The sequence below is a fragment of the Sminthopsis crassicaudata genome, chromosome 5 (genome assembly GCF_048593235.1).
Source record: "Sminthopsis crassicaudata isolate SCR6 chromosome 5, ASM4859323v1, whole genome shotgun sequence".
NCBI lineage: Eukaryota > Metazoa > Chordata > Mammalia > Dasyuromorphia > Dasyuridae > Sminthopsis > Sminthopsis crassicaudata.
Genome location: NC_133621.1, coordinates 244,675,748 through 244,700,062, shown reverse-complemented (window position 1 = coordinate 244,700,062; position 24,315 = coordinate 244,675,748).

Sequence of the window (24,315 nt, the reverse complement as noted above, 5' to 3'; positions counted from 1 at the left end):
TCCAGTTATTTCCTTAAGGAAAATCCATTCCTTCGGATACTTGTTCCTCTCTATTTCCCATTCAATTGAGGCTAGTGTGCCTGATGTTTCCTTTTCAATTAGGAACTTTATAGTTGATGATAATTCTATCCTATTTGCTTCAACTGGACTTTCTGTACCAGATGCATTATCTTCTGTATATCTAAAGCTGATCAAGGGATTATTAACAGGAATCCTTTACAGTGGAATGAGTGAATGTGCAGGCAATACTTCCAGGTATTCCTTAAGGAAAATCCATTCCTTCGGATACTTGTTCCTCTCTATTTCCCAATTTATTGAGGCTAGTGTGCCTGATGTTTCCTTTTCAATTAGGACCTTATAGTTGATGATAATTCTCTCCTATTTGCTTCAACTGGACTTTCTGTACCAGATGCATTATCTTTTGTATATCTAAAGCTGATCAAGGGATTCTTAACAGGAATCCTTTGCAGTAGAATGAGTGAATGTGCAGGCATTAGTTCCAGTTATTTCCTTAGGGAAAATCCCTTCCTTCGGATACTTGTTCCTCTCTATTTCCCATTCTATTGAGGCTAGTGTGCCTGATGTTTCCTTTTCAATTAGGAACTTTTTAGTTGATGATAATTCTCTCCTATTTGCTTCAACTGGACTTTCTGTACCAGATGCATTATCTTTTGTATATCTAAAGCTGATCAAGGGATTCTTAACAGGAATCCTTTACAGTGTAATGACTGAATGAGCAGGCATTACTTCCATTTATTTCCTTAGAGAAAATCCATTCCTTCTGATACTTGTTCCTCTCTACTTCCCATTCTATTGAGGCTATTGTGTCTGGTGTTTCCTTTTCAATTAGGAACTTTATAGTTGATGATAATTCTCTCATATTTTCTTCAATTGAACTTTCTGTTCCAGATTCATTATCTTCTGTATATCTAAAGCTGATCAAAGGATTCTTAACAGGAATCCTTTACAGTGGAATGACTGAATGTGCAGGCAATAGTTCCAGTTATTTCCTTAGGGAAAATCCATTCCTTCGGATACTTGTTCCTCTCAACTTCCCATTCTATTGAGGCTAGTGTGCCTGATGTTTCCTTTTCAATTAGGAACTTTATAGTTGATGATAATTCTCTCCTATTTGCTTCAACTGGACTTTCTATAACAGATGCATTATCTTTTGTATATCTAAAGCTGATCAAGGGATTCTTAACAGGAATCCTTTACAGTGGAATGAGTGAATGTGCAGGCAATAGTTCAAGTTATTTCCTTAGGGAAAATCAATTCCTTCGGATACTTGTTCCTCTCTACTTCCCATTCTATTGAGGCTATTGTGCCTGATGTTTCCTTTTCAATTAGGAACTTTATAGTTGATGATAATTCTCTCATATTTTCTTCAATTGGACTTTCTGTTCCAGATTCATTATCTTCTGTATATCTAAAGCTGATCAAAGGATTCTCAACAGGAATCCTTTACAGTGGAATGACTGAATGTGCAGGCAATAGTTCCAGTTAGTTATTTCCTTAGGGAAAATCGATTCCTTCGGATACTTGTTCCTCTCTACTTCCCATTCTATTGAGGCTATTGTGTCTGGTGTTTCCTTTTCAATTAGGAACTTTATAGTTGATGATAATTCTCTCATATTTTCTTCAATTGGACTTTCTGTTCCAGATGCATTATCTTCTGTATATCTAAAGCTGATCAAAGGATTCTTAACAGGAATCCTTTACAGTGGAATGACTGAATGTGCAGGCAATAGTTCCAGTTATTTCCGTAAGGAAAATCCATTCCTTCGGATACTTGTTCCTCTCTATTTCCCATTGTCTTGAGGCTAGTGTGCCTGATGTTTCCTTTTCAATTAGGAACTTTATATTTGATGATAATTCTCTCCTATTTGCTTCAACTGGACTTTCTTTACCAGATGCATTATCTTTTGTATATCTAAAGCTGATCAAGGGATTCTTAACAGGAATCCTTTACAGTGGAATGAGTGAATGTGCAGGCAATAGTTCCAGTTATTTCCTTAGGGAAAATCCATTCCTTCGGATACTTGTTCCTCTCTATTTCCCATTCTATTGAGGCTAGTGTGCCTGATGTTTCCTTTTCAATTAGGAACTTTTTAGTTGATGATAATTCTCTCCTATTTGCTTCAACTGGACTTTCTGTACCAGATGCATTATCTTTTGTATATCTAAAGCTGATCAAGTGATTCTTAACAGGAATCCTTTACAGTGGAATGACTGAATGTGCAGGCATTACTTCCATTTATTTCCTTAGAGAAAATCCATTCCTTCGGATACTTGTTCCTCTCTATTTCCCATTCTATTGGGGCTAGTGTGCCTGATGTTTCCTTTTCAATTAGGAACTTTATAGTTGATGATAATTCTCTCCTATTTGCTTCAACTGGACTTTCTATACCAGATGCATTATCTTTTGTATATCTAAAGCTGATCAAGGGATTCTTAACAGGAATCCTTTACAGTGGAATGAGTAAATGTGCAGGCATTAGTTCCAGTTATTTCCTTAAGGAAAATCCATTCCTTTGGATACTTGTTCCTCTCTATTTCCCATTCAATTGAGGCTAGTGTGCCTGATGTTTCCTTTTCAATTAGGAACTTTTTAGTTGATGATAATTCTCTCCTATTTGCTTCAACTGGACTTTCTGTACCAGATGCATTATCTTCTGTATATCTAAAGCTGATCAAGGGATTATTAACAGGAATCCTTTACAGTGCAATGAGTGAATGTGCAGGCAATACTTCCAGGTATTCCTTAAGGAAAATCCATTCCTTCGGATACTTGTTCCTCTCTATTTCCCAATTTATTGAGGCTAGTGTGCCTGATGTTTCCTTTTCAATTAGGACCTTATAGTTGATGATAATTCTCTCCTATTTGCTTCAACTGGACTTTCTATAACAGATGCATTATCTTTTGTATATCTAAAGCTGATCAAGGGATTCTTAACAGGAATCCTTTACAGTGGAATGAGTGAATATGCAGGCATTAGTTCCAGTTATTTCCTTAAGGAAAATCCAATCCTTCGGACACTTGTTCCTCTCTATTTCCCATTCAATTGAGGCTAGTGTGCCTGATGTTTCCTTTTCAATTAGGAACTTTTTAGTTGATGATAATTCTCTCCTATTTGCTTCAACTGGACTTTCTGTACCAGATGCATTATCTTCTGTATATCTAAAGCTGATCAAGGGATTATTAACAGGAATCCTTTACAGTGGAATGAGTGAATGTGCAGGCAATAGTTCCAGTTATTTCCTTAGGGAAAATCCATTCCTTCGGATACTTGTTCCTCTCTACTTCCCATTCTATTGAGGCTATTGTGCCTGATGTTTCCTTTTCAATTAGGAACTTTATAGTTGATGATAATTCTCTCATATTTTCTTCAATTGGACTTTCTGTTCCAGATTCATTATCTTCTGTATATCTAAAGCTGATCAAAGGATTCTCAACAGGAATCCTTTACAGTGGAATGAGTGAATATGCAGGCATTAGTTCCAGTTATTTCCTTAAGGAAAATCCAATCCTTCGGACACTTGTTCCTCTCTATTTCCCATTCAATTGAGGCTAGTGTGCCTGATGTTTCCTTTTCAATTAGGAACTTTATAGTTGTTGATAATTCTCTCCTATTTGCTTCAACTGGACTTTCTGTACCAGATGCATTATCTTCTGTATATCTAAAGCTGATCAAGGGATTATTAACAGGAATCCTTTACAGTGGAATGAGTGAATGTGCAGGCAATAGTTCCAGTTATTTCCTTAGGGAAAATCCATTCCTTCGGATACTTGTTCCTCTCTACTTCCCATTCTATTGAGGCTATTGTGCCTGATGTTTCCTTTTCAATTAGGAACTTTATAGTTGATGATAATTCTCTCATATTTTCTTCAATTGGACTTTCTGTTCCAGATTCATTATCTTCTGTATATCTAAAGCTGATCAAAGGATTCTCAACAGGAATCCTTTACAGTGGAATGACTGAATATGCAGGCAATAGTTACAGTTAGTTATTTCCTTAGGGAAAATCGATTCCTTCGGATACTTGTTCCTCTCTACTTCCCATTCTATTGAGGCTATTGTGTCTGGTGTTTCCTTTTCAATTAGGAACTTTATAGTTGATGATAATTCTCTCATATTTTCTTCAATTGGACTTTCTGTTCCATATTCATTATCTTCTGTATATCTAAAGCTGATCAAAGGATTCTTAACAGGAATCCTTTACAGTGGAATGACTGAATGTGCAGGCAATAATTCCAGTTATTTCCTTAGGGAAAATCCATTCCTTCGGATACTCTTTCCTCTCTATTTCCCAATTTATTGAGGCTAGAGTGCCTGGTGTTTCCTTTTCAATTAGGAAATTTATAGTATATAATAATTCTCTCCTATTGGCTTCAACTGGACTTTCTGTTCCAGATGATTTATCTTCTTTATGTCTAAAGCTAATGAAGGGATTCTTAACAGGAATCCTTTACAGTGGAATGAGTGAATGTGTAGGCATTAGTTCCATTTATTTCCTTAGGGAAAATCCATTCCTTCGGATACTTGTTCTCTCTATTTCCCATTCTATTGGGGCTAGTGTGCCTTATGTTTCCTTTTCAAGTAGGAACTTTTTAGTTGATGATAATTCTCTCCTATTTACTTCAACTGGAATTTCTGTACCAGATGCATTATCTTTTGTATATCTAAAGCTGATCAAGGGATTCTTAACAGGAATCCTTTACAGTGGAATGAGTGAATGTGCAGGCAATAGTTCCAGTTATTTCCTTAGGGAAAATCCATTCCTTCTGATACTTGTTCCTCTCTATTTCCCATTCTATTGAGGCTAGTGTGCCTGATGTTTCCTTTTCAATTAGGAACTTTTTAGTTGATGATAATTCTCTCCTATTTGCTTCAACTGGACTTTCTGTACCAGATGCATTATCTTTTGTATATCTAAAGCTGATCAAGGGATTCTTAACAGGAATCCTTTACAGTGGAATGACTGAATGTGCAGGCATTACTTCCATTTATTTCCTTAGAGAAAATCCATTCCTTCGGATACTTGTTCCTCTCTATTTCCCATTCTATTGAGGATAGTGTGCCTGATGTTTCCTTTTCAATTAGGAACTTTTTAGTTGATGATAATTCTCTCCTATTTGCTTCAACTGGACTTTCTGTACCAGATGCATTATCTTTTGTATATCTAAAGCTGATCAAGGGATTCTTAACAGGAATCCTTTACAGTGGAATGACTGAATGTGCAGGCATTACTTCCATTTATTTCCTTAGAGAAAATCCATTCCTTCGGATCCTTGTTCCTCTCTATTTCCCATTCTATTGGGGCTAGTGTGCCTGATGTTTCCTTTTCAATTAGGAACTTTATAGTTGATGATAATTCTCTCCTATTTGCTTCAACTGGACTTTCTATACCAGATGCATTATCTTTTGTATATCTAAAGCTGATCAAGGGATTCTTAACAGGAATCCTTTACAGTGGAATGAGTAAATGTGCAGGCATTAGTTCCAGTTATTTCCTTAAGGAAAATCCATTCCTTCGGATACTTGTTCCTCTCTATTTCCCATTCAATTGAGGCTAGTGTGCCTGATGTTTCCTTTTCAATTAGGAACTTTATAGTTGATGATAATTCTATCCTATTTGCTTCAACTGGACTTTCTGTACCAGATGCATTATCTTCTGTATATCTAAAGCTGATCAAGGGATTATTAACAGGAATCCTTTACAGTGGAATGAGTGAATGTGCAGGCAATACTTCCAGGTATTCCTTAAGGAAAATCCATTCCTTCGGATACTTGTTCCTCTCTATTTCCCAATTTATTGAGGCTAGTGTGCCTGATGTTTCCTTTTCAATTAGGACCTTATAGTTGATGATAATTCTCTCCTATTTGCTTCAACTGGACTTTCTGTACCAGATGCATTATCTTTTGTATATCTAAAGCTGATCAAGGGATTCTTAACAGGAATCCTTTGCAGTAGAATGAGTGAATGTGCAGGCATTAGTTCCAGTTATTTCCTTAGGGAAAATCCCTTCCTTCGGATACTTGTTCCTCTCTATTTCCCATTCTATTGAGGCTAGTGTGCCTGATGTTTCCTTTTCAATTAGGAACTTTTTAGTTGATGATAATTCTCTCCTATTTGCTTCAACTGGACTTTTTGTACCAGATGCATTATCTTTTGTATATCTAAAGCTGATCAAGGGATTCTTAACAGGAATCCTTTACAGTGTAATGACTGAATGAGCAGGCATTACTTCCATTTATTTCCTTAGAGAAAATCCATTCCTTCTGATACTTGTTCCTCTCTACTTCCCATTCTATTGAGGCTATTGTGTCTGGTGTTTCCTTTTCAATTAGGAACTTTATAGTTGATGATAATTCTCTCATATTTTCTTCAATTGAACTTTCTGTTCCAGATTCATTATCTTCTGTATATCTAAAGCTGATCAAAGGATTCTTAACAGGAATCCTTTACAGTGGAATGACTGAATGTGCAGGCAATAGTTCCAGTTATTTCCTTAGGGAAAATACATTCCTTCGGATACTTGTTCCTCTCAACTTCCCATTCTATTGAGGCTAGTGTGCCTGATGTTTCCTTTTCAATTAGGAACTTTATAGTTGATGATAATTCTCTCCTATTTGCTTCAACTGGACTTTCTATAACAGATGCATTATCTTTTGTATATCTAAAGCTGATCAAGGGATTCTTAACAGGAATCCTTTACAGTGGAATGAGTGAATGTGCAGGCAATAGTTCAAGTTATTTCCTTAGGGAAAATCAATTCCTTCGGATACTTGTTCCTCTCTACTTCCCATTCTATTGAGGCTATTGTGCCTGATGTTTCCTTTTCAATTAGGAACTTTATAGTTGATGATAATTCTCTCATATTTTCTTCAATTGGACTTTCTGTTCCAGATTCATTATCTTCTGTATATCTAAAGCTGATCAAAGGATTCTCAACAGGAATCCTTTACAGTGGAATGACTGAATGTGCAGGCAATAGTTCCAGTTAGTTATTTCCTTAGGGAAAATCGATTCCTTCGGATACTTGTTCCTCTCTACTTCCCATTCTATTGAGGCTATTGTGTCTGGTGTTTCCTTTTCAATTAGGAACTTTATAGTTGATGATAATTCTCTCATATTTTCTTCAATTGGACTTTCTGTTCCAGATGCATTATCTTCTGTATATCTAAAGCTGATCAAAGGATTCTTAACAGGAATCCTTTACAGTGGAATGACTGAATGTGCAGGCAATAGTTCCAGTTATTTCCGTAAGGAAAATCCATTCCTTCGGATACTTGTTCCTCTCTATTTCCCATTGTCTTGAGGCTAGTGTGCCTGATGTTTCCTTTTCAATTAGGAACTTTATAGTTGAAGATAATTCTCTCCTATTTGCTTCAACTGGACTTTCTTTACCAGATGCATTATCTTTTGTATATCTAAAGCTGATCAAGGGATTCTTAACAGGAATCCTTTACAGTGGAATGAGTGAATGTGCAGGCAATAGTTCCAGTTATTTCCTTAGGGAAAATCCATTCCTTCGGATACTTGTTCCTCTCTATTTCCCATTCTATTGAGGCTAGTGTGCCTGATGTTTCCTTTTCAATTAGGAACTTTTTAGTTGATGATAATTCTCTCCTATTTGCTTCAACTGGACTTTCTGTACCAGATGCATTATCTTTTGTATATCTAAAGCTGATCAAGTGATTCTTAACAGGAATCCTTTACAGTGGAATGACTGAATGTGCAGGCATTACTTCCATTTATTTCCTTAGAGAAAATCCATTCCTTCGGATACTTGTTCCTCTCTATTTCCCATTCTATTGGGGCTAGTGTGCCTGATGTTTCCTTTTCAATTAGGAACTTTATAGTTGATGATAATTCTCTCCTATTTGCTTCAACTGGACTTTCTATACCAGATGCATTATCTTTTGTATATCTAAAGCTGATCAAGGGATTCTTAACAGGAATCCTTTACAGTGGAATGAGTAAATGTGCAGGCATTAGTTCCAGTTATTTCCTTAAGGATAATCCATTCCTTTGGATACTTGTTCCTCTCTATTTCCCATTCAATTGAGGCTAGTGTGCCTGATGTTTCCTTTTCAATTAGGAACTTTTTAGTTGATGATAATTCTCTCCTATTTGCTTCAACTGGACTTTCTGTACCAGATGCATTATCTTCTGTATATCTAAAGCTGATCAAGGGATTATTAACAGGAATCCTTTACAGTGCAATGAGTGAATGTGCAGGCAATACTTCCAGGTATTCCTTAAGGAAAATCCATTCCTTCGGATACTTGTTCCTCTCTATTTCCCAATTTATTGAGGCTAGTGTGCCTGATGTTTCCTTTTCAATTAGGACCTTATAGTTGATGATAATTCTCTCCTATTTGCTTCAACTGGACTTTCTATAACAGATGCATTATCTTTTGTATATCTAAAGCTGATCAAGGGATTCTTAACAGGAATCCTTTACAGTGGAATGAGTGAATATGCAGGCATTAGTTCCAGTTATTTCCTTAAGGAAAATCCAATCCTTCGGACACTTGTTCCTCTCTATTTCCCATTCAATTGAGGCTAGTGTGCCTGATGTTTCCTTTTCAATTAGGAACTTTATAGTTGTTGATACTTCTCTCCTATTTGCTTCAACTGGACTTTCTGTACCAGATGCATTATCTTCTGTATATCTAAAGCTGATCAAGGGATTATTAACAGGAATCCTTTACAGTGGAATGAGTGAATGTGCAGGCAATAGTTCCAGTTATTTCCTTAGGGAAAATCCATTCCTTCGGATACTTGTTCCTCTCTACTTCCCATTCTATTGAGGCTATTGTGCCTGATGTTTCCTTTTCAATTAGGAACTTTATAGTTGATGATAATTCTCTCATATTTTCTTCAATTGGACTTTCTGTTCCAGATTCATTATCTTCTGTATATCTAAAGCTGATCAAAGGATTCTCAACAGGAATCCTTTACAGTGGAATGAGTGAATATGCAGGCATTAGTTCCAGTTATTTCCTTAAGGAAAATCCAATCCTTCGGACACTTGTTCCTCTCTATTTCCCATTCAATTGAGGCTAGTGTGCCTGATGTTTCCTTTTCAATTAGGAACTTTATAGTTGTTGATAATTCTCTCCTATTTGCTTCAACTGGACTTTCTGTACCAGATGCATTATCTTCTGTATATCTAAAGCTGATCAAGGGATTATTAACAGGAATCCTTTACAGTGGAATGAGTGAATGTGCAGGCAATAGTTCCAGTTATTTCCTTAGGGAAAATCCATTCCTTCGGATACTTGTTCCTCTCTACTTCCCATTCTATTGAGGCTATTGTGCCTGATGTTTCCTTTTCAATTAGGAACTTTATAGTTGATGATAATTCTCTCATATTTTCTTCAATTGGACTTTCTGTTCCAGATTCATTATCTTCTGTATATCTAAAGCTGATCAAAGGATTCTCAACAGGAATCCTTTACAGTGGAATGACTGAATATGCAGGCAATAGTTCCAGTTAGTTATTTCCTTAGGGAAAATCGATTCCTTCGGATACTTGTTCCTCTCTACTTCCCATTCTATTGAGGCTATTGTGTCTGGTGTTTCCTTTTCAATTAGGAACTTTATAGTTGATGATAATTCTCTCATATTTTCTTCAATTGGACTTTCTGTTCCATATTCATTATCTTCTGTATATCTAAAGCTGATCAAAGGATTCTTAACAGGAATCCTTTACAGTGGAATGACTGAATGTGCAGGCAATAATTCCAGTTATTTCCTTAGGGAAAATCCATTCCTTCGGATACTCTTTCCTCTCTATTTCCCAATTTATTGAGGCTAGAGTGCCTGGTGTTTCCTTTTCAATTAGGAAATTTATAGTATATAATAATTCTCTCCTATTGGCTTCAACTGGACTTTCTGTTCCAGATGATTTATCTTCTTTATGTCTAAAGCTAATGAAGGGATTCTTAACAGGAATCCTTTACAGTGGAATGAGTGAATGTGTACGCATTAGTTCCATTTATTTCCTTAGGGAAAATCCATTCCTTCGGATACTTGTTCTCTCTATTTCCCATTCTATTGGGGCTAGTGTGCCTGATGTTTCCTTTTCAAGTAGGAACTTTTTAGTTGATGATAATTCTCTCCTATTTACTTCAACTGGAATTTCTGTACCAGATGCATTATCTTTTGTATATCTAAAGCTGATCAAGGGATTCTTAACAGGAATCCTTTACAGTGGAATGAGTGAATGTGCAGGCAATAGTTCCAGTTATTTCCTTAGGGAAAATCCATTCCTTCTGATACTTGTTCCTCTCTATTTCCCATTCTATTGAGGCTAGTGTGCCTGATGTTTCCTTTTCAATTAGGAACTTTTTAGTTGATGATAATTCTCTCCTATTTGCTTCAACTGGACTTTCTGTACCAGATGCATTATCTTTTGTATATCTAAAGCTGATCAAGGGATTCTTAACAGGAATCCTTTACAGTGGAATGACTGAATGTGCAGGCATTACTTCCATTTATTTCCTTAGAGAAAATCCATTCCTTCGGATCCTTGTTCCTCTCTATTTCCCATTCTATTGGGGCTAGTGTGCCTGATGTTTCCTTTTCAATTAGGAACTTTATAGTTGATGATAATTCTCTCCTATTTGCTTCAACTGGACTTTCTATACCAGATGCATTATCTTTTGTATATCTAAAGCTGATCAAGGGATTCTTAACAGGAATCCTTTACAGTGGAATGAGTAAATGTGCAGGCATTAGTTCCAGTTATTTCCTTAAGGAAAATCCATTCCTTCGGATACTTGTTCCTCTCTATTTCCCATTCTATTGAGGCTAGTGTGCCTGATGTTTCCTTTTCAATTAGGAACTTTTTAGTTGATGATAATTCTATCCTATTTGCTTCAACTGGACTTTCTGTACCAGATGCATTATCTTCTGTATATCTAAAGCTGATCAAGGGATTATTAACAGGAATCCTTTACAGTGGAATGAGTGAATGTGCAGGCAATACTTCCAGGTATTCCTTAAGGAAAATCCATTCCTTCGGATACTTGTTCCTCTCTATTTCCCAATTTATTGAGGCTAGTGTGCCTGATGTTTCCTTTTCAATTAGGACCTTATAGTTGATGATAATTCTCTCCTATTTGCTTCAACTGGACTTTCTGTACCAGATGCATTATCTTTTGTATATCTAAAGCTGATCAAGGGATTCTTAACAGGAATCCTTTGCAGTAGAATGAGTGAATGTGCAGGCATTACTTCCAGTTATTTCCTTAGGGAAAATCCCTTCCTTCGGATACTTGTTCCTCTCTATTTCCCATTCTATTGAGGCTAGTGTGCCTGATGTTTCCTTTTCAATTAGGAACTTTTTAGTTGATGATAATTCTCTCCTATTTGCTTCAACTGGACTTTCTGTACCAGATGCATTATCTTTTGTATATCTAAAGCTGATCAAGGGATTCTTAACAGGAATCCTTTACAGTGTAATGACTGAATGAGCAGGCATTACTTCCATTTATTTCCTTAGAGAAAATCCATTCCTTCTGATACTTGTTCCTCTCTACTTCCCATTCTATTGAGGCTATTGTGTCTGGTGTTTCCTTTTCAATTAGGAACTTTATAGTTGATGATAATTCTCTCATATTTTCTTCAATTGAACTTTCTGTTCCAGATTCATTATCTTCTGTATATCTAAAGCTGATCAAAGGATTCTTAACAGGAATCCTTTACAGTGGAATGACTGAATGTGCAGGCAATAGTTCCAGTTATTTCCTTAGGGAAAATCCATTCCTTCGGATACTTGTTCCTCTCAACTTCCCATTCTATTGAGGCTAGTGTGCCTGATGTTTCCTTTTCAATTAGGAACTTTATAGTTGATGATAATTCTCTCCTATTTGCTTCAACTGGACTTTCTATAACAGATGCATTATCTTTTGTATATCTAAAGCTGATCAAGGGATTCTTAACAGGAATCCTTTACAGTGGAATGAGTGAATGTGCAGGAAATAGTTCAAGTTATTTCCTTAGGGAAAATCAATTCCTTCGGATACTTGTTCCTCTCTACTTCCCATTCTATTGAGGCTATTGTGCCTGATGTTTCCTTTTCAATTAGGAACTTTATAGTTGATGATAATTCTCTCATATTTTCTTCAATTGGACTTTCTGTTCCAGATTCATTATCTTCTGTATATCTAAAGCTGATCAAAGGATTCTCAACAGGAATCCTTTACAGTGGAATGACTGAATGTGCAGGCAATAGTTCCAGTTAGTTATTTCCTTAGGGAAAATCGATTCCTTCGGATACTTGTTCCTCTCTACTTCCCATTCTATTGAGGCTATTGTGTCTGGTGTTTCCTTTTCAATTAGGAACTTTATAGTTGATGATAATTCTCTCATATTTTCTTCAATTGGACTTTCTGTACCAGATGCATTATCTTTTGTATATCTAAAGCTGATCAAGGGATTCTTAACAGGAATCCTTTGCAGTAGAATGAGTGAATGTGCAGGCATTACTTCCAGTTATTTCCTTAGGGAAAATCCCTTCCTTCGGATACTTGTTCCTCTCTATTTCCCATTCTATTGAGGCTAGTGTGCCTGATGTTTCCTTTTCAATTAGGAACTTTTTAGTTGATGATAATTCTCTCCTATTTGCTTCAACTGGACTTTCTGTACCAGATGCATTATCTTTTGTATATCTAAAGCTGATCAAGGGATTCTTAACAGGAATCCTTTACAGTGTAATGACTGAATGAGCAGGCATTACTTCCATTTATTTCCTTAGAGAAAATCCATTCCTTCTGATACTTGTTCCTCTCTACTTCCCATTCTATTGAGGCTATTGTGTCTGGTGTTTCCTTTTCAATTAGGAACTTTATAGTTGATGATAATTCTCTCATATTTTCTTCAATTGAACTTTCTGTTCCAGATTCATTATCTTCTGTATATCTAAAGCTGATCAAAGGATTCTTAACAGGAATCCTTTACAGTGGAATGACTGAATGTGCAGGCAATAGTTCCAGTTATTTCCTTAGGGAAAATCCATTCCTTCGGATACTTGTTCCTCTCAACTTCCCATTCTATTTAGGGTAGTGTGCCTGATGTTTCCTTTTCAATTAGGAACTTTATAGTTGATGATAATTCTCTCCTATTTGCTTCAACTGGACTTTCTATAACAGATGCATTATCTTTTGTATATCTAAAGCTGATCAAGGGATTCTTAACAGGAATCCTTTACAGTGGAATGAGTGAATGTGCAGGAAATAGTTCAAGTTATTTCCTTAGGGAAAATCAATTCCTTCGGATACTTGTTCCTCTCTACTTCCCATTCTATTGAGGCTATTGTGCCTGATGTTTCCTTTTCAATTAGGAACTTTATAGTTGATGATAATTCTCTCATATTTTCTTCAATTGGACTTTCTGTTCCAGATTCATTATCTTCTGTATATCTAAAGCTGATCAAAGGATTCTCAACAGGAATCCTTTACAGTGGAATGACTGAATGTGCAGGCAATAGTTCCAGTTAGTTATTTCCTTAGGGAAAATCGATTCCTTCGGATACTTGTTCCTCTCTACTTCCCATTCTATTGAGGCTATTGTGTCTGGTGTTTCCTTTTCAATTAGGAACTTTATAGTTGATGATAATTCTCTCATATTTTCTTCAATTGGACTTTCTGTTCCAGATGCATTATCTTCTGTATATCTAAAGCTGATCAAAGGATTCTTAACAGGAATCCTTTACAGTGGAATGACTGAATGTGCAGGCAATAGTTCCAGTTATTTCCGTAAGGAAAATCCATTCCTTCGGATACTTGTTCCTCTCTATTTCCCATTGTCTTGAGGCTAGTGTGCCTGATGTTTCCTTTTCAATTAGGAACTTTATAGTTGATGATAATTCTCTCCTATTTGCTTCAACTGGACTTTCTTTACCAGATGCATTATCTTTTGTATATCTAAAGCTGATCAAGGGATTCTTAACAGGAATCCTTTACAGTGGAATGAGTGAATGTGCAGGCAATAGTTCCAGTTATTTCCTTAGGGAAAATCCATTCCTTCGGATACTTGTTCCTCTCTATTTCCCATTCTATTGAGGCTAGTGTGCCTGATGTTTCCTTTTCAATTAGGAACTTTTTAGTTGATGATAATTCTCTCCTATTTGCTTCAACTGGACTTTCTGTACCAGATGCATTATCTTTTGTATATCTAAAGCTGATCAAGTGATTCTTAACAGGAATCCTTTACAGTGGAATGACTGAATGTGCAGGCATTACTTCCATTTATTTCCTTAGAGAAAATCCATTCCTTCGGATACTTGTTCCTCTCTATTTCCCATTCTATTGGGGCTAGTGTGCCTGATGTTTCCTTTTCAATTAGGAACTTTATAGTTGATGATAATTCTCTCCTATTTGCTTCAACTGGACTTTCTATACCAGATGCATTATCTTTTGTATATCTAAAGCTGATCAAGGGATTCTTAACAGGAATCCTTTACAGTGGAATGAGTAAAATGTGCAGGCATTAGTTCCAGTTATTTCCTTAAGGAAAATCCATTCCTTTGGATACTTGTTCCTCTCTATTTCCCATTCAATTGAGGCTAGTGTGCCTGATGTTTCCTTTTCAATTAGGAACTTTTTAGTTGATGATAATTCTCTCCTATTTGCTTCAACTGGACTTTCTGTACCAGATGCATTATCTTCTGTATATCTAAAGCTGATCAAGGGATTATTAACAGGAATCCTTTACAGTGCAATGAGTGAATGTGCAGGCAATACTTCCAGGTATTCCTTAAGGAAAATCCATTCCTTCGGATACTTGTTCCTCTCTATTTCCCAATTTATTGAGGCTAGTGTGCCTGATGTTTCCTTTTCAATTAGGACCTTATAGTTGATGATAATTCTCTCCTATTTGCTTCAACTGGACTTTCTATAACAGATGCATTATCTTTTGTATATCTAAAGCTGATCAAGGGATTCTTAACAGGAATCCTTTACAGTGGAATGAGTGAATATGCAGGCATTAGTTCCAGTTATTTCCTTAAGGAAAATCCAATCCTTCGGACACTTGTTCCTCTCTATTTCCCATTCAATTGAGGCTAGTGTGCCTGATGTTTCCTTTTCAATTAGGAACTTTATAGTTGTTGATACTTCTCTCCTATTTGCTTCAACTGGACTTTCTGTACCAGATGCATTATCTTCTGTATATCTAAAGCTGATCAAGGGATTATTAACAGGAATCCTTTACAGTTGAATGAGTGAATGTGCAGGCAATAGTTCCAGTTATTTCCTTAGGGAAAATCCATTCCTTCGGATACTTGTTCCTCTCTACTTCCCATTCTATTGAGGCTATTGTGCCTGATGTTTCCTTTTCAATTAGGAACTTTATAGTTGATGATAATTCTCTCATATTTTCTTCAATTGGACTTTCTGTTCCAGATTCATTATCTTCTGTATATCTAAAGCTGATCAAAGGATTCTCAACAGGAATCCTTTACAGTGGAATGAGTGAATATGCAGGCATTAGTTCCAGTTATTTCCTTAAGGAAAATCCAATCCTTCGGACACTTGTTCCTCTCTATTTCCCATTCAATTGAGGCTAGTGTGCCTGATGTTTCCTTTTCAATTAGGAACTTTATAGTTGTTGATAATTCTCTCCTATTTGCTTCAACTGGACTTTCTGTACCAGATGCATTATCTTCTGTATATCTAAAGCTGATCAAGGGATTATTAACAGGAATCCTTTACAGTGGAATGAGTGAATGTGCAGGCAATAGTTCCAGTTATTTCCTTAGGGAAAATCCATTCCTTCGGATACTTGTTCCTCTCTATTTCCCATTCTATTGAGGCTAGTGTGCCTGATGTTTCCTTTTCAATTAGGAACTTTTTAGTTGATGATAATTCTCTCCTATTTGCTTCAACTGGACTTTCTGTACCAGATGCATTATCTTTTGTATATCTAAAGCTGATCAAGGGATTCTTAACAGGAATCCTTTACAGTGGAATGACTGAATGTGCAGGCATTACTTCCATTTATTTCCTTAGAGAAAATCCATTCCTTCGGATCCTTGTTCCTCTCTATTTCCCATTCTATTGGGGCTAGTGTGCCTGATGTTTCCTTTTCAATTAGGAACTTTATAGTTGATGATAATTCTCTCCTATTTGCTTCAACTGGACTTTCTATACCAGATGCATTATCTTTTGTATATCTAAAGCTGATCAAGGGATTCTTAACAGGAATCCTTTACAGTGGAATGAGTAAATGTGCAGGCATTAGTTCCAGTTATTTCCTTAAGGAAAATCCATTCCTTCGGATACTTGTTCCTCTCTATTTCCCATTCAATTGAGGCTAGTGTGCCTGATGTTTCCTTTTCAATTAGGAACTTTATAGTTGATGATAATTCTATCCTATTTGCTTCAACTGGACTTTCTGTACCAGATGCATTATCTTCTGTATATCTAAAGCTGATCAAGGGATTATTAACAGGAATCCTTTACAGTGGAATGAGTGAATGTGCAGGCAATACTTCCAGGTATTCCTTAAGGAAAATCCATTCCTTCGGATACTTGTTCCTCTCTATTTCCCAATTTATTGAGGCTAGTGTGCCTGATGTTTCCTTTTCAATTAGGACCTTATAGTTGATGATAATTCTCTCCTATTTGCTTCAACTGGACTTTCTGTACCAGATGCATTATCTTTTGTATATCTAAAGCTGATCAAGGGATTCTTAACAGGAATCCTTTGCAGTAGAATGAGTGAATGTGCAGGCATTACTTCCAGTTATTTCCTTAGGGAAAATCCCTTCCTTCGGATACTTGTTCCTCTCTATTTCCCATTCTATTGAGGCTAGTGTGCCTGATGTTTCCTTTTCAATTAGGAACTTTTTAGTTGATGATAATTCTCTCCTATTTGCTTCAACTGGACTTTCTGTACCAGATGCATTATCTTTTGTATATCTAAAGCTGATCAAGGGATTCTTAACAGGAATCCTTTACAGTGTAATGACTGAATGAGCAGGCATTACTTCCATTTATTTCCTTAGAGAAAATCCATTCCTTCTGATACTTGTTCCTCTCTACTTCCCATTCTATTGAGGCTATTGTGTCTGGTGTTTCCTTTTCAATTAGGAACTTTATAGTTGATGATAATTCTCTCATATTTTCTTCAATTGAACTTTCTGTTCCAGATTCATTATCTTCTGTATATCTAAAGCTGATCAAAGGATTCTTAACAGGAATCCTTTACAGTGGAATGACTGAATGTGCAGGCAATAGTTCCAGTTATTTCCTTAGGGAAAATCCATTCCTTCGGATACTTGTTCCTCTCAACTTCCCATTCTATTGAGGCTAGTGTGCCTGATGTTTCCTTTTCAATTAGGAACTTTATAGTTGATGATAATTCTCTCCTATTTGCTTCAACTGGACTTTCTATAACAGATGCATTATCTTTTGTATATCTAAAGCTGATCAAGGGATTCTTAACAGGAATCCTTTACAGTGGAATGAGTGAATGTGCAGGAAATAGTTCAAGTTATTTCCTTAGGGAAAATCAATTCCTTCGGATACTTGTTCCTCTCTACTTCCCATTCTATTGAGGCTATTGTGCCTGATGTTTCCTTTTCAATTAGGAACTTTATAGTTGATGATAATTCTCTCATATTTTCTTCAATTGGACTTTCTGTTCCAGATTCATTATCTTCTGTATATCTAAAGCTGATCAAAGGATTCTCAACAGGAATCCTTTACAGTGGAATGACTGAATGTGCAGGCAATAGTTCCAGTTAGTTATTTCCTTAGGGAAAATCGATTCCTTCGGATACTTGTTCCTCTCTACTTCCCATTCTATTGAGGCTATTGTGTCTGGTGTTTCCTTTTCAATTAGGAACTTTATAGTTGATGATAATTCTCTCATATTTTCTTCAATTGGACTTTCTGTACCAGATGCATTATCTTTTGTATATCTAAAGCTGATCAAGGGATTCTTAACAGGAATCCTTTGCAGTAGAATGAGTGAATGTGCAGGCATTACTTCCAGTTATTTCCTTAGGGAAAATCCCTTCCTTCGGATACTTGTTCCTCTCTATTTCCCATTCTATTGAGGCTAGTGTGCCTGATGTTTCCTTTTCAATTAGGAACTTTTTAGTTGATGATAATTCTCTCCTATTTGCTTCAACTGGACTTTCTGTACCAGATGCATTATCTTTTGTATATCTAAAGCTGATCAAGGGATTCTTAACAGGAATCCTTTACAGTGTAATGACTGAATGAGCAGGCATTACTTCCATTTATTTCCTTAGAGAAAATCCATTCCTTCTGATACTTGTTCCTCTCTACTTCCCATTCTATTGAGGCTATTGTGTCTGGTGTTTCCTTTTCAATTAGGAACTTTATAGTTGATGATAATTCTCTCATATTTTCTTCAATTGAACTTTCTGTTCCAGATTCATTATCTTCTGTATATCTAAAGCTGATCAAAGGATTCTTAACAGGAATCCTTTACAGTGGAATGACTGAATGTGCAGGCAATAGTTCCAGTTATTTCCTTAGGGAAAATCCATTCCTTCGGATACTTGTTCCTCTCAACTTCCCATTCTATTGAGGCTAGTGTGCCTGATGTTTCCTTTTCAATTAGGAACTTTATAGTTGATGATAATTCTCTCCTATTTGCTTCAACTGGACTTTCTATAACAGATGCATTATCTTTTGTATATCTAAAGCTGATCAAGGGATTCTTAACAGGAATCCTTTACAGTGGAATGAGTGAATGTGCAGGAAATAGTTCAAGTTATTTCCTTAGGGAAAATCAATTCCTTCGGATACTTGTTCCTCTCTACTTCCCATTCTATTGAGGCTATTGTGCCTGATGTTTCCTTTTCAATTAGGAACTTTATAGTTGATGATAATTCTCTCATATTTTCTTCAATTGGACTTTCTGTTCCAGATTCATTATCTTCTGTATATCTAAAGCTGATCAAAGGATTCTCAACAGGAATCCTTTACAGTGGAATGACTGAATGTGCAGGCAATAGTTCCAGTTAGTTATTTCCTTAGGGAAAATCGATTCCTTCGGATACTTGTTCCTCTCTACTTCCCATTCTATTGAGGCTATTGTGTCTGGTGTTTCCTTTTCAATTAGGAACTTTATAGTTGATGATAATTCTCTCATATTTTCTTCAATTGGACTTTCTGTTCCAGATGCATTATCTTCTGTATATCTAAAGCTGATCAAAGGATTCTTAACAGGAATCCTTTACAGTGGAATGACTGAATGTGCAGGCAATAGTTCCAGTTATTTCCGTAAGGAAAATCCATTCCTTCGGATACTTGTTCCTCTCTATTTCCCATTGTCTTGAGGCTAGTGTGCCTGATGTTTCCTTTTCAATTAGGAACTTTATAGTTGATGATAATTCTCTCCTATTTGCTTCAACTGGACTTTCTTTACCAGATGCATTATCTTTTGTATATCTAAAGCTGATCAAGGGATTCTTAACAGGAATCCTTTACAGTGGAATGAGTGAATGTGCAGGCAATAGTTCCAGTTATTTCCTTAGGGAAAATCCATTCCTTCGGATACTTGTTCCTCTCTATTTCCCATTCTATTGAGGCTAGTGTGCCTGATGTTTCCTTTTCAATTAGGAACTTTTTAGTTGATGATAATTCTCTCCTATTTGCTTCAACTGGACTTTCTGTACCAGATGCATTATCTTTTGTATATCTAAAGCTGATCAAGGGATTCTTAACAGGAATCCTTTACAGTGGAATGACTGAATGTGCAGGCATTACTTCCATTTATTTCCTTAGAGAAAATCCATTCCTTCGGATACTTGTTCCTCTCTATTTCCCATTCTATTGGGGCTAGTGTGCCTGATGTTTCCTTTTCAATTAGGAACTTTATAGTTGATGATAATTCTCTCCTATTTGCTTCAACTGGACTTTCTATACCAGATGCATTATCTTTTGTATATCTAAAGCTGATCAAGGGATTCTTAACAGGAATCCTTTACAGTGGAATGAGTAAAATGTGCAGGCATTAGTTCCAGTTATTTCCTTAAGGAAAATCCATTCCTTTGGATACTTGTTCCTCTCTATTTCCCATTCAATTGAGGCTAGTGTGCCTGATGTTTCCTTTTCAATTAGGAACTTTTTAGTTGATGATAATTCTCTCCTATTTGCTTCAACTGGACTTTCTGTACCAGATGCATTATCTTCTGTATATCTAAAGCTGATCAAGGGATTATTAACAGGAATCCTTTACAGTGCAATGAGTGAATGTGCAGGCAATACTTCCAGGTATTCCTTAAGGAAAATCCATTCCTTCGGATACTTGTTCCTCTCTATTTCCCAATTTATTGAGGCTAGTGTGCCTGATGTTTCCTTTTCAATTAGGACCTCATAGTTGATGATAATTCTCTCCTATTTGCTTCAACTGGACTTTCTATAACAGATGCATTATCTTTTGTATATCTAAAGCTGATCAAGGGATTCTTAACAGGAATCCTTTACAGTGGAATGAGTGAATATGCAGGCATTAGTTCCAGTTATTTCCTTAAGGAAAATCCAATCCTTCGGACACTTGTTCCTCTCTATTTCCCATTCAATTGAGGCTAGTGTGCCTGATGTTTCCTTTTCAATTAGGAACTTTATAGTTGTTGATACTTCTCTCCTATTTGCTTCAACTGGACTTTCTGTACCAGATGCATTATCTTCTGTATATCTAAAGCTGATCAAGGGATTATTAACAGGAATCCTTTACAGTTGAATGAGTGAATGTGCAGGCAATAGTTCCAGTTATTTCCTTAGGGAAAATCCATTCCTTCGGATACTTGTTCCTCTCTACTTCCCATTCTATTGAGGCTATTGTGCCTGATGTTTCCTTTTCAATTAGGAACTTTATAGTTGATGATAATTCTCTCATATTTTCTTCAATTGGACTTTCTGTTCCAGATTCATTATCTTCTGTATATCTAAAGCTGATCAAAGGATTCTCAACAGGAATCCTTTACAGTGGAATGAGTGAATATGCAGGCATTAGTTCCAGTTATTTCCTTAAGGAAAATCCAATCCTTCGGACACTTGTTCCTCTCTATTTCCCATTCAATTGAGGCTAGTGTGCCTGATGTTTCCTTTTCAATTAGGAACTTTATAGTTGTTGATAATTCTCTCCTATTTGCTTCAACTGGACTTTCTGTACCAGATGCATTATCTTCTGTATATCTAAAGCTGATCAAGGGATTATTAACAGGAATCCTTTACAGTGGAATGAGTGAATGTGCAGGCAATAGTTCCAGTTATTTCCTTAGGGAAAATCCATTCCTTCGGATACTTGTTCCTCTCTACTTCCCATTCTATTGAGGCTATTGTGCCTGATGTTTCCTTTTCAATTAGGAACTTTATAGTTGATGATAATTCTCTCATATTTTCTTCAATTGGACTTTCTGTTCCAGATTCATTATCTTCTGTATATCTAAAGCTGATCAAAGGATTCTCAACAGGAATCCTTTACAGTGGAATGACTGAATATGCAGGCAATAGTTCCAGTTAGTTATTTCCTTAGGGAAAATCGATTCCTTCGGATACTTGTTCCTCTCTACTTCCCATTCTATTGAGGCTATTGTGTCTGGTGTTTCCTTTTCAATTAGGAACTTTATAGTTGATGATAATTCTCTCATATTTTCTTCAATTGGACTTTCTGTTCCATATTCATTATCTTCTGTATATCTAAAGCTGATCAAAGGATTCTTAACAGGAATCCTTTACAGTGGAATGACTGAATGTGCAGGCAATAATTCCAGTTATTTCCTTAGGGAAAATCCATTCCTTCGGATACTCTTTCCTCTCTATTTCCCAATTTATTGAGGCTAGAGTGCCTGGTGTTTCCTTTTCAATTAGGAAATTTATAGTATATAATAATTCTCTCCTATTGGCTTCAACTGGACTTTCTGTTCCAGATGATTTATCTTCTTTATGTCTAAAGCTAATGAAGGGATTCTTAACAGGAATCCTTTACAGTGGAATGAGTGAATGTGTAGGCATTAGTTCCATTTATTTCCTTAGGGAAAATCCATTCCTTCGGATACTTGTTCTCTCTATTTCCCATTCTATTGGGGCTAGTGTGCCTGATGTTTCCTTTTCAAGTAGGAACTTTTTAGTTGATGATAATTCTCTCCTATTTACTTCAACTGGAATTTCTGTACCAGATGCATTATCTTTTGTATATCTAAAGCTGATCAAGGGATTCTTAACAGGAATCCTTTACAGTGGAATGAGTGAATGTGCAGGCAATAGTTCCAGTTATTTCCTTAGGGAAAATCCATTCCTTCTGATACTTGTTCCTCTCTATTTCCCATTCTATTGAGGCTAGTGTGCCTGATGTTTCCTTTTCAATTAGGAACTTTTTAGTTGATGATAATTCTCTCCTATTTGCTTCAACTGGACTTTCTGTACCAGATGCATTATCTTTTGTATATCTAAAGCTGATCAAGGGATTCTTAACAGGAATCCTTTACAGTGGAATGAGTGAATGTGCAGGCAATAGTTCCAGTTATTTCCTTAGGGAAAATCCATTCCTTCTGATACTTGTTCCTCTCTATTTCCCATTCTATTGAGGCTAGTGTGCCTGATGTTTCCTTTTCAATTAGGAACTTTTTAGTTGATGATAATTCTCTCCTATTTGCTTCAACTGGACTTTCTGTACCAGATGCATTATCTTTTGTATATCTAAAGCTGATCAAGGGATTCTTAACAGGAATCCTTTACAGTGGAATGACTGAATGTGCAGGCATTACTTCCATTTATTTCCTTAGAGAAAATCCATTCCTTCGGATCCTTGTTCCTCTCTATTTCCCATTCTATTGGGGCTAGTGTGCCTGATGTTTCCTTTTCAATTAGGAACTTTATAGTTGATGATAATTCTCTCCTATTTGCTTCAACTGGACTTTCTATACCAGATGCATTATCTTTTGTATATCTAAAGCTGATCAAGGGATTCTTAACAGGAATCCTTTACAGTGGAATGAGTAAATGTGCAGGCATTAGTTCCAGTTATTTCCTTAAGGAAAATCCATTCCTTCGGATACTTGTTCCTCTCTATTTCCCATTCAATTGAGGCTAGTGTGCCTGATGTTTCCTTTTCAATTAGGAACTTTATAGTTGATGATAATTCTATCCTATTTGCTTCAACTGGACTTTCTGTACCAGATGCATTATCTTCTGTATATCTAAAGCTGATCAAGGGATTATTAACAGGAATCCTTTACAGTGGAATGAGTGAATGTGCAGGCAATACTTCCAGGTATTCCTTAAGGAAAATCCATTCCTTCGGATACTTGTTCCTCTCTATTTCCCAATTTATTGAGGCTAGTGTGCCTGATGTTTCCTTTTCAATTAGGACCTTATAGTTGATGATAATTCTCTCCTATTTGCTTCAACTGGACTTTCTGTACCAGATGCATTATCTTTTGTATATCTAAAGCTGATCAAGGGATTCTTAACAGGAATCCTTTGCAGTAGAATGAGTGAATGTGCAGGCATTAGTTCCAGTTATTTCCTTAGGGAAAATCCCTTCCTTCGGATACTTGTTCCTCTCTATTTCCCATTCTATTGAGGCTAGTGTGCCTGATGTTTCCTTTTCAATTAGGAACTTTTTAGTTGATGATAATTCTCTCCTATTTGCTTCAACTGGACTTTCTGTACCAGATGCATTATCTTTTGTATATCTAAAGCTGATCAAGGGATTCTTAACAGGAATCCTTTACAGTGTAATGACTGAATGAGCAGGCATTACTTCCATTTATTTCCTTAGAGAAAATCCATTCCTTCTGATACTTGTTCCTCTCTACTTCCCATTCTATTGAGGCTATTGTGTCTGGTGTTTCCTTTTCAATTAGGAACTTTATAGTTGATGATAATTCTCTCATATTTTCTTCAATTGAACTTTCTGTTCCAGATTCATTATCTTCTGTATATCTAAAGCTGATCAAAGGATTCTTAACAGGAATCCTTTACAGTGGAATGACTGAATGTGCAGGCAATAGTTCCAGTTATTTCCTTAGGGAAAATCCATTCCTTCGGATACTTGTTCCTCTCAACTTCCCATTCTATTGAGGCTAGTGTGCCTGATGTTTCCTTTTCAATTAGGAACTTTATAGTTGATGATAATTCTCTCCTATTTGCTTCAACTGGACTTTCTATAACAGATGCATTATCTTTTGTATATCTAAAGCTGATCAAGGGATTCTTAACAGGAATCCTTTACAGTGGAATGAGTGAATGTGCAGGAAATAGTTCAAGTTATTTCCTTAGGGAAAATCAATTCCTTCGGATACTTGTTCCT